Source organism: Tachyglossus aculeatus, chromosome 2, assembly GCF_015852505.1.
Source record: "Tachyglossus aculeatus isolate mTacAcu1 chromosome 2, mTacAcu1.pri, whole genome shotgun sequence".
In the NCBI taxonomy this organism is placed as follows: Eukaryota; Metazoa; Chordata; class Mammalia; order Monotremata; family Tachyglossidae; genus Tachyglossus; species Tachyglossus aculeatus.
This window is the reverse complement of record NC_052067.1, coordinates 160,768,081-160,776,348: the sequence shown is the minus strand read 5'-3', so window position 1 is coordinate 160,776,348 and position 8,268 is coordinate 160,768,081. Positions and strand designations below refer to the sequence as shown.

The following is an 8,268-nucleotide window of genomic DNA, read 5'->3' as shown; positions in this document are numbered from 1 at the left end:
ACTCACAGTCTTAATAATAATGATGATGGCATTTGTTAAGCACTTACTATGTGCCAAGCACTGTTCTAAGCGCTGGGGTAGATACAAGGTAATCATGTTGTCCCACATGGGGCTCACAGTCTTAATCCCCATTTTACAGATGAGGTAACTGAGGCACAGAGAAGTGAAGTGACTTACCCAAGGTCACACAGCAGAGCCAGGATTAGAACCATGATGATAGGGATCATATATTCCTAGCTATTATACTCTCTTGAGTGTATTATACTCTCCACACATACTCAGAACTTCATAAATGCTATTGGGTGATTAGCAGCATCATGGCCTGGTGGAAAGATCGCAGGCCTGAGAATCAGAGGACCTGGCTTCTATGCCTGGCTTTGTCACATGTCTGCTGTGTGACCTTGGGCAAGACACTTATCTTTTCTGTGCCTCAGTTACATCATCTGTAAAATGGGGATTAAATCCTATACTCCCTTACTTAGACTGTGGGACAGAGACTGTGGCCAATGTAATGACTCCCAAGCCGGAGCTCTATCCGCAAGGCCACGGTGCTTCTTATAATCTTCTTCTTTATAATCACTGGAGTAGAAACAGGCGATTTTGGACAGTCTATTTTCCACATAGTGATAATGGTCCAATGCGGGAGAGAACAGGTATTCACATATTGCAGATAAAGAAGCTGAAACACAGAGAAGTTCATTTATTTTCCCACAGTCACACAGCAGGCAAATGGTAGAGCCGAGATTAGAACCTAGGTCCTCTGATTTTCAGGCCTGTGCTTTTCCCACTGGCCCTTGCTGCTTTCTTATCCTTGTCCTGCACTATCTGTTGATTTACCCAGTGTATGTAGGCTCCACTTCTGACTTTTTGCCACCTCTGACTTTTTTTCCAGTTACTGCATCTATAAAAATTCCCTCTCTATCCCCTGCTCCCTCCATCATTCCCAGAAATTTTTTTGACCCCCTCCCTTCATTCGTCATTCCAGTGTTTTTCAGGAGCTATCAAAGCTAAGGAATGGATGGGTAAAGATGGACTGGTATGGAACTTTATGGTTCATTATTATCATTACCATTATTTTGGTATTTGTTAAGTGATTACTATGTGCCAGGCACTGTACTAAGTGCTGGAGTGGATACAAGCAAATTTGGGTTGGATATAGTCCCTGTCCCACGTGGGGCTCACAGTCTCAAACCCCATTTTCCAGATGAGGGAACTGAGGCACTGAGAAGTGAAGTGACTTACCCAAGGCCACACAGCAGGCAAGTGGCAGAGCTGGGTTGGGATTTATGGGATAGACCACCACATGCAGAGCGCTTCATCAAAAGCAAATTAACTTGTATCTACTCCAACAACAGTGCCTGGCACATAGTAAGCACTTAACAAATGCCTCAAACAAACAAATACCATAAACAAACAAATGCCATAAACAAATACCATAAACAAACAAATACCATAAACAAATAAAGTCACTCTGTTGTCATGTAAGCACATTTCCCAGATTTAGGTGTCTAAGTAAATACACCAATAAGGGGTAATTACAGAAAAAAATATTCCAGCCAGAGTAAACTCTGCGCACAGTAAACGCTAATAAATACTATAAGTACTACGATTTATTACTATGAGAAGCAGCATGGATCAGTGGAAAAGAGCCTGGGCTTTGGAGTCCCTGGTCATGGGTTCAAATCCCGGCTCTGCCAACTGAGAGCTGTGTGACTTTGGGCAAGTCACTTAACTTCCCTGTGCCTCAGTTCCCTCATCTGTAAAATGGGGATTGACTGTGAGCCCCCCGTGGGACAACCTGATCACCTTCTATCCCCCCAGAGCCTGGAACAGTGCTTTGCACATAGTAAGCGCTTAATAAATGCCATCATCATCATTATTATTATTATTTATAAACACTGGGGTAGATAATGAGATGATCTGATGAGAATATAGTCCTGTCCCACAAAAGAAAAACAACCTAACCCCAAAAACCTTGCAATCTATGGGGAAGGGAGAACTGGTATTTACTTAATCCCCATTTGACAGGGGAAGAAGCTGAGGCCCAGAAAGTTAAAGTGACTTGCCCAAAGTTACATGGAAGGTAGGCGAGAAGCAGCATGGTGTAGTTGATAGAACATGGGAGTCAGAAGGTCACGGGTTCTAATCCCAGCGCCACCACTTGTGTGCTGGATGACCTTGGGCAAGTCATTTCACTTCTCTGGCCTCAGTTCCCTCATCTGTAAAATGGGGATTAAGACCGTAAACTCTATGTGGGACAGGGATTGTGTCCAACCTGATTGGCTTGGGTCCACCCCAGTGCTTAGAACAGTGCCTGGCACACAGTAAGTGCTTAACAAATACCTTCATTATCATTATTATTATCTACTAGGCCGCACTTCTTCTCCCTGTCTCCATTATCAATCTAGTGGGGCTTAGAGCTTTTCTGAAGAGTGCCTGCATATTTCGGGATATTTCCTAAATGAGATCCTGCACAGTCCTTGAAAGAGTACTTTTTATTCATGGCCCTGTGTTTGTTCAATGAACTTGGAAAAGTCAATGGGCAGTGAATTTTTCTTCATCATTATCATCAGCCAAATGATGTACAAGATCTTGTATGCTGGGGAGATAAACCTAGGAGGAATTAAGAGCTTAACATCATAAATTGACACTTCAATTTAGTGAGAATCCTGACTAGAACAGTAGACATTGAACCTTTCCCCCTCACAAGCCTGAATGGTCCTGGTGATTAGAGGACCTGGGTTCTGCTCCCACAGCTGCCAATTGCTTTCTGTGTGACCTTGGGTAAATCACTTAAAGTCTGTGTGCCTCAGTTTCTTCATCTGTAAAATGGGGATCAAAATCTGTTCTCCCTGCTCTTTAGGCTGAAAGCCCCGTTTGGGACAGGGACTCTCTGCATCTGGATAATCTTATACTTACCCTCCAGGAGGCCTTCCCAGACTGAGCCCCTTCCTTCCTCTCCCCCTCATCCCCCTCTCCATCCCCCCGTCTTACCTCCTTCCCTTCCCCACAGCACCTGTATATATGTATATATGTTTGTACATATTTATTACTCTATTTATTTATTTATTTATTTATTTATTTTACTTGTACATATCTATTCTATTTATTTTATTTTGTTAGTACGTTTGGTTTTGTTCTCTGTCTTCCCCTTCTAGACTGTGAGCCCACTGTTGGGTAAGGACTGTCTCTACATGTTGCCAACTTGTACTTCCCAAGCACTTAGTACAGTGCTCTACACACAGTAAGTGCTCAATAAATACGATTGATTGATTGATTGATTACCCCGGTGCTTAGATCAGCGCTAGATATATAGTAAGTGCTTCCCCATTGCCCCCCCTCCATTTGCCCTACTCCCTTCCCCTCCCCACAGCACTTATATATATATATATCTACATATTTATTACTCTATTTTATTTGTACATGTTTACTATATTCATTTTATTAATGATGTATATATAGCTATAATTCTATTTATTCTGATACCATTGACACCTGTCTACTTGTTTTGTTTTGTTGTCTGTTTCCCCCTTCTAGACTGTGAGCCCGTTGTTGGGGAGGGACCAACTCTATATGTTGCCGATTTGTACTTCCCAAGCACTTAGTACAGTGCTCTGCACACAGTAAGCATCAATAAATTTGGTCGAATGAACAAATGCTTGACATATATTATTATCATTATTATTATTACTCTACCATTCAGAATTTTATGAAGGTAAAATCAGATGTACAGATCTCTATGTGTTGCCAATTTGTACTTCCCAAGCACTTAGTACAGTGCTCTGCACATAGTAAGCACTCAATAAATACGATTGATTGATTGATTGATTGATGTACAGTGGTTCTGTGGTGATTGTGTGTGGAGTCACATAGGTTCTTTGATAATGAGGGGGAAGGCTTATGGGAAGCAGTGTGTCCTAGTGGCAGGAGCATAGCCTTGGGAGTCAGAGGTCATGGGATCTAATCCTGGCTCCTCCACTTGTCTGCTGTGTGACCTTGGGCAATTCACTTACTGTCTCTGTGCCTCAGTTAACTCATCTGTAAAATGGGGACAGAGACCCTGAGCCCCGCTTGGGACAGGGACTCTGTCCAACCTGATAACCTTGTATCTACTTGGCACATAGTAAGCGCTTAACACTTATCACTATTTGGTTTACTGGAGACTGGGCATCTTTGTATTTCCTCATCCTTATCACCTCACCACTGGTTAAACCTCTTTCTTAGTCTGCCTATCACACTGTAGCTTTCATAGGCCTTCCATTTATGATGACCATTAGGAGTTGTGTGAAGGTAGTTTTTCATTTTTCAGAGTCACTTTCCTTGAACAAATGTGCAAGTGTCTCTCTGCCATCCCCACAATTCAGTGGTTACAAAGTAGAGACTGTATCAGAGAAACAGCCACCAGTTCGGGCTGGTGTTTGTAGCTGCTTTGATGGTGTCCAGTAGTTGATTTGAGTACCATAATTACTCCCAGCCTTCACATGCTGGGAGCTTTTGAATATTTGGAGGAGACTCATCTTCCCCAGGAAGCAGCATGGCTCAGTGGGAAAGAGCATGGGCTTTGGAATCAGAGGTCATGGGTTCAAATCCCAGCTCCGCCACTTGTCAGCTGTGTGACTTTGGGCAAGTCACTTAACTTCTCTGTGCCTCAGTTCCCTCATCTGTAAAATGGGGATGAAGACTGTGAGCCCCACGTGGGACAACCTCATCACCTGGTATCCCCCCAGTGCTTAGAACAGTGCTTTGCACATAGTAAGCGCTTAATAAATGCCATTATTATTATTATTATTATTATTATTATATTAGAGATGGCATTGATACGTTCTTGGATCTTTTTAAGATTTTTGCCTTACATGAGGTATGACCAGAACCAACTTCACTGTATAGGGCCATAATAAATAATGATCATAGTGGCATTTGTTAAGCACCTACTATGCGCCAGGCACTGTTCTAAGCACTGGGGTGGATATAAGGAAATCAGGTTGGACACAGTCCCGGTTCCAGAAGGGGCTCACAGTCTTAATCCCCATTTTGCAGATGAGGTAACTGAGGCCTAGAGAAGTGAAGTGCTTTGCAAAGGTCACACAGCAGGCACGTGGCAGAGCCGTCATTAGAACCCAGATCCTTCTGATTCCCAGACCTGAGCCCCATCCACTAAACCACAGTGCCTTTAGCTAGTTGTGGACAGGGAATATGTCTACCAATTATGTTATATTGCATGTTGATGTGGAGTAGTGTGGCCGAGTAGATAGAGCATGGCCTTGGGAGTCAAAAGGACCTGGGTTCTAATCCCGGCTCCACCACCTGTCTGCTGTGTGACTTGGGGCAAGTCCTTTCACTTGTCTATGCCTCAGTTACCTCATCTGTAAAATGGGGATTGCGACTGTGAGCCCTATATATGACAGGGACTGTGTCCAACCTGATTATCTTGTATCTACCCCAGTGCTTAGAACAGTGCCTGGCACATTGTAAGTGCTTAACAAATACGATTAAATAAAAAAGGCAGTAAAATGACCTTAAACCACTTCACTGACTCAACCAAGTATTAATGATAATGACTGTGGTATTTGTTAAGCACTTAGGCTAGGATAAATACAAGATAATCAGGTGTCCCACCAGGCTCACAGTGTAAGTAGAAGGGAGAGCAGGTATTGAATCTGCATTTTACAGATGAGGAAACTGAGGGGCAGTGAAGTTAGGAGCCTTATCCAGGGTCACACAGCAGACAAGTAGTAGAGGTAGGGTTAGAACCCAGGTCCTCTGATTTCCAGGCCTGTCTTCCTTCCACTAGATCACGCTGCTTCTGTTATGGGCTGATAGAGAAAACCAAGGTGATGTAACAGCTAGCAACAAGAAAACCAGACACATAACCAGAAATTCATTTGGCTAGAATTCTGTTACCTAGGTAGCAGACCAAAATACAGTGCAGTGAGGTAGAAAAATGAATCAAGAAGTCCCATTCATCCTTTGGGAGATTGTTAATGGTGTGATATCAGGCTCCAGACCAGCTACAGGTCTAAATTTGTAGCCTTGTCTAATCTTCTGTACAATGGGAGACCTGGACTCCACTGAAACATGACATTTGGCCCCTTCTACAGTTCCATCGGCATCACTTAAGGGCCAAACTCAATATTCCTAACAATGAAGTGCTATGAAATATAGTCTCCTTGCTTAGAAACTCTGCTCAACTTAATTGAGCTCCACTGGGTGGGGCATGTGAGATGAATGAGCATCAGCACGACACCTGAACTGCTGCCGTGTGGGGAACTGAAATTGGGAAACCAAAAGCCTGGAGGGCAGAGGAAGCATTCTAAGGACATGATTCAATATAGCTTCAGACGATGCTGCGCCTGAGCTGAAAAGGTCACCCTGGAATGCCGCTTTTGAGAAAGGAGTCACTCGTTTTCAGCAAAAGCTCTGTTAAAAGTGAGAGACGAGCAGGCGAAAAATAAAACAGTATCAGTCATTGTAAACATTGGACAAAATGACACTAAGAGCAACCTTTTAAATGTACATAATGTGGCCTGGACTGTGAATTCCCATATTCAATCAGTTGCTAGAGCCTGTCGGTTCTACCTTCACAACATTGCTAAAATCTGTCCTAGCCTCCCGATCCAAACTCCTACGCTGATCCAAGTACTTATCCCATCCCACCTTGACTACTGCTTCTGCCTCCTCACTGACCTCCCTGCCTCCTGTCTCTCCCTACTCCAATCCACACTTCACTCTACTGCCCGGATCATTTTCCTACAGTCCGTATCTCCCCATTCCTCAGGAACCTCCAGTGGTTGCCCATCCACCTCTGCAACCAACAAAAACTCCTTACCACTGGATTTAAACCACTCAATTCGCTTTGCCCCTTCCCACCTTACCTCAGTGATCTACTACCTAGCCCAGGCTGCACTTTCAACTCCTCTAGTTCCAACCGGCTCATTGAGCTTCAGTCTAGTCCATCTCACTGCCAACCCCTTTCCCCCATTCTCCCTCTAGCCTGGAACTCTTACGCACCCCATAGATGCCTGACCACCATTCTCTGTACCTTGAAAGCCTTTTTAAGGTCATTCATTCATTCAATCATATTTATTAAGCACATACCATGCACAGAGCACTGTACTAAGTGTTGGAAAAGTACAGTACAACGATAAACAGTGACATTCCCTGCCTACAACGAGCTCACGAGTGATCGTGTCTCTGCTAAGGGGTCTTCTCTGATTCAACTTCCTTTTTCCCAACTGTCCCTTCTGCATTAATCAATCATCTTTATTGAGGACTTACTGTGTGCAGAGCTAGGCACTTGGCAGAGTATAACATAATAGAGCTGGTAGACACATTCCCTTCCCTCTCAGGGTCGCACCTGGAGAGTTTCCAGTCCTCTACCAGTCTCGGCTATGGGAGGGTGAGTCAAGCAGTGGTCTATCCATTCCATTCCTGGCTTGGCCAGTGGCTACCGAGTGGAAGGCAATCTGCTACAAGTCAAAATTCACTCGTGCTGGGCAGCAGTGGCATGGAATAATAATTATAATAATGATGACATTTATTAAGCACTTACTATGTTCACAGCACTGTTCTAAACACTGGGGAGGTTACAAGGTGATCAGGTTGTCCCAAGGGGGGCTCACAGTCTTCATCCCCATTTTACAGATGAGATAATTAAGGCACAGAGAAGTTGTGACTTGCCCAAAGTCACACAGCTGACAATTGGCAGAGCAGGGATTTCTGCTAGGAGGCCTTCCCAGACTGAGCCCCTTCTTTCCTCTCCCCCTCGTCCCCCTCTCCATCCCCCCATCTTACCTCCTTCCCTTCCCCACAGCACCTGTATATATGTATATATGGTTGTACATATTTATTACTCTATTTATTTATTTATTTATTTTACTTGTACATTTCTATCCTACTTATTTTATTTTGTTGGTATGTTTGGTTCTGTTCTCTGTCTCCCCCTTTTAGACTGTGAGCCCACTGTTGGGTAGGGACTGTCTCTATGTGATGCCAATTTGTACTTCCCAAGCGCTTAGTACAGTGCTCTGCACATAGTAAGCGCTCAATAAATACGATTGATTGATTGATTGATTGATTGATTTGAACCCATGACCTCTGACTCCAAAGCCCATGCTCTTTTCCACAGAGCCACACTGCTTCTCTTGGAAGAGAGTCAAAGGCAGAGACTCAAGTTTATTGCATGGAAGGAGACAATGGTTAACCAATTCTGGATTATTACCAAGAAAACTCTGTGGATCCACTACTAGAGCGATTGCAGATGGAGCGGGG

General features: G+C 43.8%; 1 non-coding gene across 1 annotated transcript; it reads left to right on the top strand.

The window, feature by feature from the left end:
* The first annotated feature begins 7,336 nt into the window (after positions 1–7,336).
* Positions 7,337–7,474, top strand: LOC119923414. Its single transcript, XR_005448853.1, has one exon. It is a non-coding gene; the product is annotated as a small nucleolar RNA SNORA7 (small nucleolar RNA).
* The last annotated feature ends 794 nt before the right edge of the window (positions 7,475–8,268 follow it).